This window comes from Zalophus californianus, chromosome 9, assembly GCF_009762305.2.
Source record: "Zalophus californianus isolate mZalCal1 chromosome 9, mZalCal1.pri.v2, whole genome shotgun sequence".
NCBI lineage: Eukaryota > Metazoa > Chordata > Mammalia > Carnivora > Otariidae > Zalophus > Zalophus californianus.
Window position 1 is genome coordinate 129,425,161 of NC_045603.1, and position 8,334 is coordinate 129,433,494.

Below are 8,334 nucleotides of genomic sequence, written 5' to 3' on the forward strand. Positions count from 1 at the left end.
TACGCCCTCCCCACCCGCAGCATCGAGGTCAGCCTTGTGCTCGACCGCGGCTGGGCGCAGTCACAGCCTCACCAAAAATGCCGGCACAACATCAGGGCGGGAGGGGGATTTTAGGGAAGCCTACGCGCATTTGTCTTCACCGGCGCCTTGGTCCAAAGGAAGAAAAAATTCTATTTTACACTGGCATTTTTCTGATTTTAAAAGAAATGAACATGAACACATTTTGGCGAGGCTGTGAAAGGATCGTGAGCCCTCGGCACTGTCCCTCTGTGTCCTGACAGGGGCGTGGTGTCCGTGACTGAAGCCGGAGCCCGGCTCCCGTCCCTTACCGGCTGGGAGCCTTGGGGACCATCGCGTGGTATCCTCATCTGGATACTGAGATGGATGAAGGCGTCACAAGAAGGGGGGAAGTCTTTTTGGTTGGGGTACTTTGCGTCTCAGGGTGGAGTGTGCTGGAAGAGTAATGTGCTGTCTGCAATCTTCACAGCACACCGAGGTCAGCCAACTGTATTATTATTGAAACAACAACAACTACAACACGTAAACTGTTTATGAACTTCTTCCTCTCCGCTGCCTGGCCTGATCTAACATCTAAGTTTACCATATAACCTGCTAAATAAGTTAGATTTATTCTCAGGACTAAGAAGCAAATATGATTTTTCCATTCACGACCTAGCGAGTTAGGCCGCCGAGATTTCTGTCCAGAGGTGGGCCACCATCGCCCTCTGCTGGAGAAGTTTGTAACTGCTGCTTTGCAAGGAGAACAAGAAATAATTGATGCCAGTCATTCTAATTGAGCGAGCGCCTGGGGCCCCTGAGCTTTTATTGAGCTTGTGATTGCCTAAAAGGGTGGTTTATGGGATCAATTCCTTCTTTATGTAGTACTCCCAAAATTTAGATGTTATTTGATAATGATTAAATATTCATCATCCTATATAAGCACAGAATTAATTCATAAAACAGTATCAGAGCTTAATGGTACAAACACCAGAAGCAGATCTAGGGTGCTCCTTTTAAGCTTTTGATTACTTAAAAATTATAGAAAATTTGGTAAAAGTATACAAAATGTAGCAAAGTAAAAGGAAGAAGAAAAATGTTGGCAGTCCCACTTCCAGGGGAAAAAAATTACATTTTGGAATATTTTCTTCCAGTTCTTTTTCTAGGAACATAATAACCTTTTACAAACTTGCTTTTACTGTTTGTTCTGACCAACTGTTACATACTATAGATAAAAATTTGTGGTGTTTTTTTTTTCCCCTCTGAATACATCATAACTGTTTTTCCATGTTATTATGAGCATATTTCCCTCCTGTGGGGGACATGCAAGTCCATCACCTAGATCCCATTTCTGGGAAAGGACATGCTGGCTCAGCTTCTGCCTCTGGCCACCACCCCAGGATTACCCTGGCTACAAGGAGTCACCTGGACCGGGTTCGTGCCCTTCCCAGGACAGCCCATACCCAGGGCCATGCAGAGACAGGTGTGATAGTCCTGCCATTTTGGCCCAATGGGGAAGAACTCTGGGTGCTGTTTCAGCTCCAGGAGGTCAGCTGCCGCTGGACTTCAGCCTCTGCCCGGTCCTGCTTGCCCCTCTTGTCTCCCACAGCTGCTCATCTGCACACGAAATTCCCTCTCAGAGTCTGCCTCCCACAGAGCAGTTCCTGTGTCCCTGTGACTATTCTAATTTTTTGAGTGTGGACATGTGCACATGTACTATGTGCACATGTTTAAAAAAACAACAACACATGAACAGTACGAAAGGGTGTCTGGTGCAAAAGTAAGTCTCCCTCTCACCCTGAACCCACCACCCCCACGTGTTCTCCCCGGAGGCAAACACCATTATCCATTCTGAGTGTATCTTTCTGGGGCTGGGCTGCACACATACAGTGTGTTAACTCGACGGTTAATGTTATGTGTCCACTCGACTGGACCACAGGAGGCCCATGTAGCTGGTTAAACGTGAATTCTGGAGTGTGTCTGTGGGGGTGTTTTGGGAAGACATCAGCATCTGAACTGGTAGACTGAGTAAGGTAGACCGGGTGGAACTCAGCCCATCAGTTGAGGGCTTGAATGGAACAAAAAGCTGGACGAAGGCAAGATTCCCACGCTCCCTGCCTGACTGCCTGACCGGGGTGTCAGTCTTCTCCCGCCCTTAGAGCTCCTGGGTCTCAGGCCTTCAGACATGGTCCTCTGCCTTTGAGATACACCACTAGCTCTAGCTCCGTGGGTCTTCAGTTTGCCCACTGCAGATGGTGGGTCTGCTCAGGCTCCATAACTGCATGAGCCGGTTCCTCATAACTAATCTCTTTCTAGAGTTCTCTGTCCAACTGTCCTTTCGGTTCTGGTTCTCAAAGGTCAAAGAACCCTAATACAGCTGCATATCATTTTATTTTTTTTTTTAAAGATTTTATCTATTTGAGAGAGAGAGAGAATGAGTGAGAGCGCCAAGAGTAGGGGGAGGGAGAAGCAGACTCTCCACTGAGCAGGGAGCCCGACGCGGGGTTTGATCCCAGGACCCTGAGATCATGACTGGCGCCGAAGGCAGACGCTTCACCGACTGAGCCACCCAGGTGCCCCTGCATATCACTTAAAAAAAAAAAAAAACTTTTTTATTTGAAATAATTCTAGATTTACCGAAGAGTTTAAAGGATAGTGCAGAACTCCTGTATCTTCTTCCAGCATCTAATGTTACCATCTCAGACCACCGTGTTCACCACAACGGGGAAATTAACAGTGGTATATGCTGTTACCCGAACTCACTGTTACCCTGGCTCACAGTTTTTCATAAAGCTTTCTCTTGGGCGCCTGCGTGGCTCAGTCAGTTAAGCGTCTGCCTTTGGCTCAGGTCATGATCCCAGGGTCCTGGGATCGAGCCCCATGTTGGGCTCTCTGCTCCAGGGGGAGCCTGCTTCTCCCTCTTCCTTTGCCCCGCCCCCCCCCCGCCCCCCGCTGGCTCATGCTCTCGCTCATTCTCTGTCTCAAATAAATAAATAAAATCTTTAAAAAAAAATAAAGCTCTTTCTCAACTTCTGATTCTTTCCTGAGGGTCCAGGGTATGGCCATTTTTTAAAGGGTGTCAACTCATGTCACTAGCTTTCTCTTACCTTCGCACTGACCTTTGGTCAGCAGTGATGACCTGAACAGGTCCACACTCTTCTGATCGCCTCCTTCTGGCCTCTCAGGACAGCTTTCCACACATCAGTTAGGTCCGATGTCAGACATACGACCTTCAGTGGATCTCTTGGGCACATCCCTCCGGACGCTTCTATCCTCCTTCTATTGGGGCTGGTTCCTCTCCAGGCCCCTTGCCCGGCCATCACGTTGGGACTTCCCTTTGCTGTCATTCGTAGAACTCCCTTTGCCCCTCTCCTGGGTTGATGTCTTAGCCTGGGTTTCCTGTGGGAAGCAGAGCCCACGCGCAAGGTTGACTAGCAGGTAGTTTACTCTGGAAGGTGAACCCAGGGAGCAGGAGTAGGGGAGTGAAGCAGAGGAGGGAAGGCATATGCAGTGTGTTGTTGAGAAAGCATATATGTTAGTCTCTGCCCTGGTTCCTGGCACAGAGCTCCTGAGACCCTTGTGATTTCCTGATAAGAGCACTAGGAGTGTCTTTTGTTCTAATATTTGGTCTTAGACCCTGGTTCCTGAATCCCCTGGAATTTCCTGGATGATAGCAGTGTCTTTTGTTCTAGTGAGGCCACTCTGGGGTTCATTTCAAAATAGTCTGGGGATGCGAGGATGATAAAAGATTGGCAATGATAATTAATATGGTATCCATTGATAATTGTTATAAAGCTGGATATTGTTAAAGCTGAGTATATGGTAGGGGCGCCTGGGGGGCTCAATCTGTTAAGCGTCTGCCTTCGGCTCAGGTCATCATCTCAGGGTCCTGGGATCGAGCCCCACATGGGGCTCCCTGCTCAGCGGGGAATCTGCTTCTCCCTCTGCCTCTGCCCCTCCACCTCACTCGTGCTCTCTGTCTCTCTCAAGATAAATAAATAAAATCTTTAAAAAAAAAAAAAAGCCGAGTATGGGGTAGTGTATTACACTCTCTCTCAACTTTTCCTTGTGTTTGAAATTGTTCATAATTAAAAACCTTTTTTAAAAATGTGCCCTTCCAGGTTAGACTTGCGCATCTGGGGGCAGGGAAGGTGGAGGGGGGCATGTGGAGGTTGACACGGTTGCTGATCAGCGATGGGAACGTCAGACGCCTCTGCGGGCTTTCCTGTACCATCGTCACGCCAAGACGGTGCATTTCAGGGACGACATAAACTGTCCTGAAGGAAACGGGGCGCCTCCCTTCAACACCCGCGAGTTCCAGACTTTTCCGAGGCAGGCTTGTCCTTCGTGGTGAGAATTGGTCGCCTCTCGGAAGCAAGTCCTAGTGGATTATTTCACCAACAAGTTCCCCATAATTTATTGTAAAAAGAAACAGAATCAAACCTGAAATGTGTCCTTAAAGGAATGGATGGAGAAGCACGGTGCCAGAGAAGGAGGCATTCGTTAAAGCCTGGCCATTTGCCTAAACCCTCTGTGTGCCCCGGGCGGCTGTGGGCGCAGGTGAGGGTTTCGGTGGGATCCGGCGGGCTCTCCGCTGCTGCGAACACGGATGGACGCTAAGTGGAAGCTCTTCTCCTCCCAGTGACCAGGCATGAGACTGAGTAAAATAATGGTCAGAAAGAACATCACCAGGCCCCCAGTGAGAAGCTGTTGACAGAAAAATCGCTCTCACATTCATCAAAAAAGCCAATAAATGTCAAGGAAGGGACTGGAAATGCAGCAGCCAGTACATTCTTTCTCAAGGGGCCTCTGGTGGGGACTTTGGGACTAGACAGCTGCCCTGCCTTTTTCCTGCACGTTGCTAAAGAAGCCTCCAGAAAGCTTAGGACTTTTTTTTTTTTGGTCAACCTTTTTTATTTTTTTAAACATTTTTAAAGATTTTTATTTATTTGAGAGAGGGTGCCAGAGATAGAGAGAGCATAAGCAGTGGGGAGGGGCAGAGGCAGAGGGAGAAGCAGACTCCCCCGTGGAGCAGGGAGCCCGATGCGGGACTCGATCCCAGGACCCCGGGATCATGACCTGAGCCGAAGGCAGGCGCTTAACCAACTGAGCCACCCAGGCGCCCAAGCTTAGGACATTTATGGGGGCTCCCCGATAGCTTTGAGGGCATGTCCGCAGGGCGGCCACTCTGGCGTTTGGCCAGAGCATCCTGTTTGGGGTACGACCACTGGCTAGGTCTGGATCTTTTCAGCCCTTGAGACCTCGTCTGTGTGATGTCACGGCTTGTAAGCTGAGAGCTGAGATCTCTTCGGGCTTGAAAAGTCCAAGTTTTATGTAGATGATCCTATTTGCTCAGCAGGGAGTCAAAATGGATTTTTCCTCTTGAATCCTGTAATCCTGTATTGCCTCTGGTGTTCATGTAGTTGCCGACCCCACTGCTTCATTGTAACCTGTCTTCTGGTGCTAAATCTTGTTTTCACTTTTTTGTTAGGGGAGGGGGTGCTCACTGAGAGAGGCTAATGTGAATATGTCCCTGGACTTGAGTTTGGTGTTCCCCCAGAGGCAGACCCCAAATCAAGGACTTGTGTGAAGGTTGTTTATTTGGAAAGTGATCCCAAGTGAGGGTGTGGGGTGGGAAGGCAGGGAAGGAGGAAAACTGATAAAGTTTGCATTAGTGAACGGGTCGGTGCTGTGAGGGATGGGGCTCAACCCTGCTGGGCCCTTCTGAGAAAAGATAGCACCCCATCTCAGCATCGTTCCCTCCAACAACCAGGGGCCGGGACATTCTTCCATGGTCTCCCATCCTGCTGCTGTTTGAAGGGTGTCCCTGGAGACCTTAACTCCCCCCACTTCCAGGTTGGCCTGTTGAAGGTTGAGCAAGCTCCTGGAAGTGCCAAAAATCACTCCCAGAGAGGCAGAGAGACGGAAGTGCTTGAGGGGGTGTCTTAGCCAGCTCAAGCTGCTATAACAAAATACCCCAGACTGGGGGCGCCTAAAAATGGAAATTGTTTTTTGTCCAGTTCTGGAGGCTGGAAGTCCAAAGTCAGGGTGTTGGCAGGGTTGGTCTCTCCTGAGGTCTCTCTCCATGGCTTATGGACGGCTGCCTTCCTGCTGTGTCCCCGTATGGTACGTCCTCTGCATGTGCACAGCGCTGGTGTCTCCCTCTCCTCCTATAAGGACACTAGTCCTATTGGATTAGGGTCCCATCCTTAGGACGGCCTTTAACCTTACTGTCTCTTCAGAGGCCCTTTCTCCAAATGCAGTCACACTGGGGAATAGGGCTTTAACATGTGGATTTTGTGGGAACCGAATTCAGTCCATAACAGGGGGAAGCTAATTCCTATGGAAACTGCCCACCACAGTTGCAGGTGAAATGGGAGGTGGGTGATCAACAATATTGCCACACATATGTTAATGTAATCCTCCTAACCACTTAGCAAGTACGTGTTGTTATCACCCCTCTTATAACCACAAAGAAACTCAGACTCAAAGAAGTTAAACAACTAGCCCCACATCACACAGCTAGTGATAAGGGTGAGCCCAGAGGTAATTCAGCTCTCTGACTCTTGGCCCATGATAACTATTCTGTATTTGAATTTTAATGTGTTCATGATTTATCTCAGTTCCTGGAGGGTCAGAATTGTCTTATACTTAAAACAAAAACAAAAACAAAACAAAACAAACCATCCCATAGTGCCGAGCATAGGACTTTGCAATTAAGTAGACACTTCACAAATACAGGCATTGAGGTTTTAAAAATCACCTCTTGGCTGTTTCTTCTGGAGATGGATCTGGGGGGCGGGGCGGGTAAAATCTATGCAACTAAAAGGAAGTTAAACGTGTTTTCATGGGAACATGGTAACTTTCGAGGGACAGGTCATCCTGGGGTCCCAACAGGAGGAGGGGCGTGGTGGTCCTTGTAGGGTAGGGGCTGGGTGAGGGGCACGACTAACCAGCCTGGCAACTGTCCATCCCTCCTTAGGGATGGGGAGGGCTTGCTGATCTAGGAACTAATGGACCTTGAGGAAACTTCACTGGTAAAAAACTGGACAGACTGACTGCTATCCTAAGGGATAATTATCAAATGATCAGAATAATAACTTTCACGACAGTAACAAATGAGACAATTTTGGCTTAAGGTTCAAATAAGCACATTAACCATTTCAGTAGATTCTATCAAGTGCAAATCTGTTAGAGATCTTCACTCCTTGCCAACCAACCCTGTATTTGATACGTCTCTCTAGGTGAAGAATGTTTTTTTCACCAGAAATGTTAGCATTTGGAGACCAAAACATGCTTCAGCCATGCCTTTAAAGAAAGAAAACGGGGTTTACAGAACCCCTGGGACTGATTTCATCTTAGTGGAGCAACGTGACTCCTGAATATCGACCTACATTTACCAAGAGATGCTTACCAACTTCCCCGGATCTACAAAGAAAACAGTGAATTAATTCATGTTCTGCTCAGCGATTTCACTTTCCAAAACAGAAAACGTGAGCTGGGAATTTTAAAAAGCCCGTCCATATCATATAGAGTGTACCCTGGCAACGTTTAACTGGACCTAGCCAACCTTACTGAAGGCCTGCTCTGTGCTGAGCAGGGTCTAGCCTCCAAGGATTGAAAAGCTGAGGAAGGACTGACTGGTCCTGCAGGAACGCACAACTTTGTTGGGGGCAGGGAGGGCAAGACACTAGACTATGCATGAAAAAGAAATAACTGAAGGTGCTCCCTGCACAATAGAAGTATCTACAATGTGATGCAACGTAGCAGTCACCTAACAGCGAAAAGGGGGGAGAATCGCGGGGTGCAGGGATCACAAAACCATGCCCCCAGAACTAGACTCGCTGGGTTCCCCTGGGGCGCCTGGATGGCTCAGTCAGTTAAGTGTCCGACTCTTGATTTCGGCTCAGGTCGTGGTCTCAGGGACGTAAGATCGAGCCCTGAGACGGGCTTCCTGCTCAGCAGGGAGTCGGCTTGGGATTCTCTCTCTCCCTCTGCCCCGCCCCCAGCCCCGCTTGCAGGCGCGCGCACTCTCTCAAATAAATAAATAAATGTAAAAAAAAAAAAACAAAAAACCAAACCCCAAACCACTTTCCCTCCACAGGACGCATGATACAGAGAGGTCTTTGAAATTCTCAGACCACATTTCCTTAATCAGTTTTAGAAAGTGAAATCACTAACCAAGGCCCGCCCCTTCCTAGCTGTGTGATAAAGAGCAAGTCACTCAATAACTCTGTATTTTGGTTTCTTGTCTGTATAATGGCATTGGCCTACCTCATAGAGATTTTGTGAGGATTAGTGTATTAATATCTGCAAAACGCTTAAAACAGTGCCTGG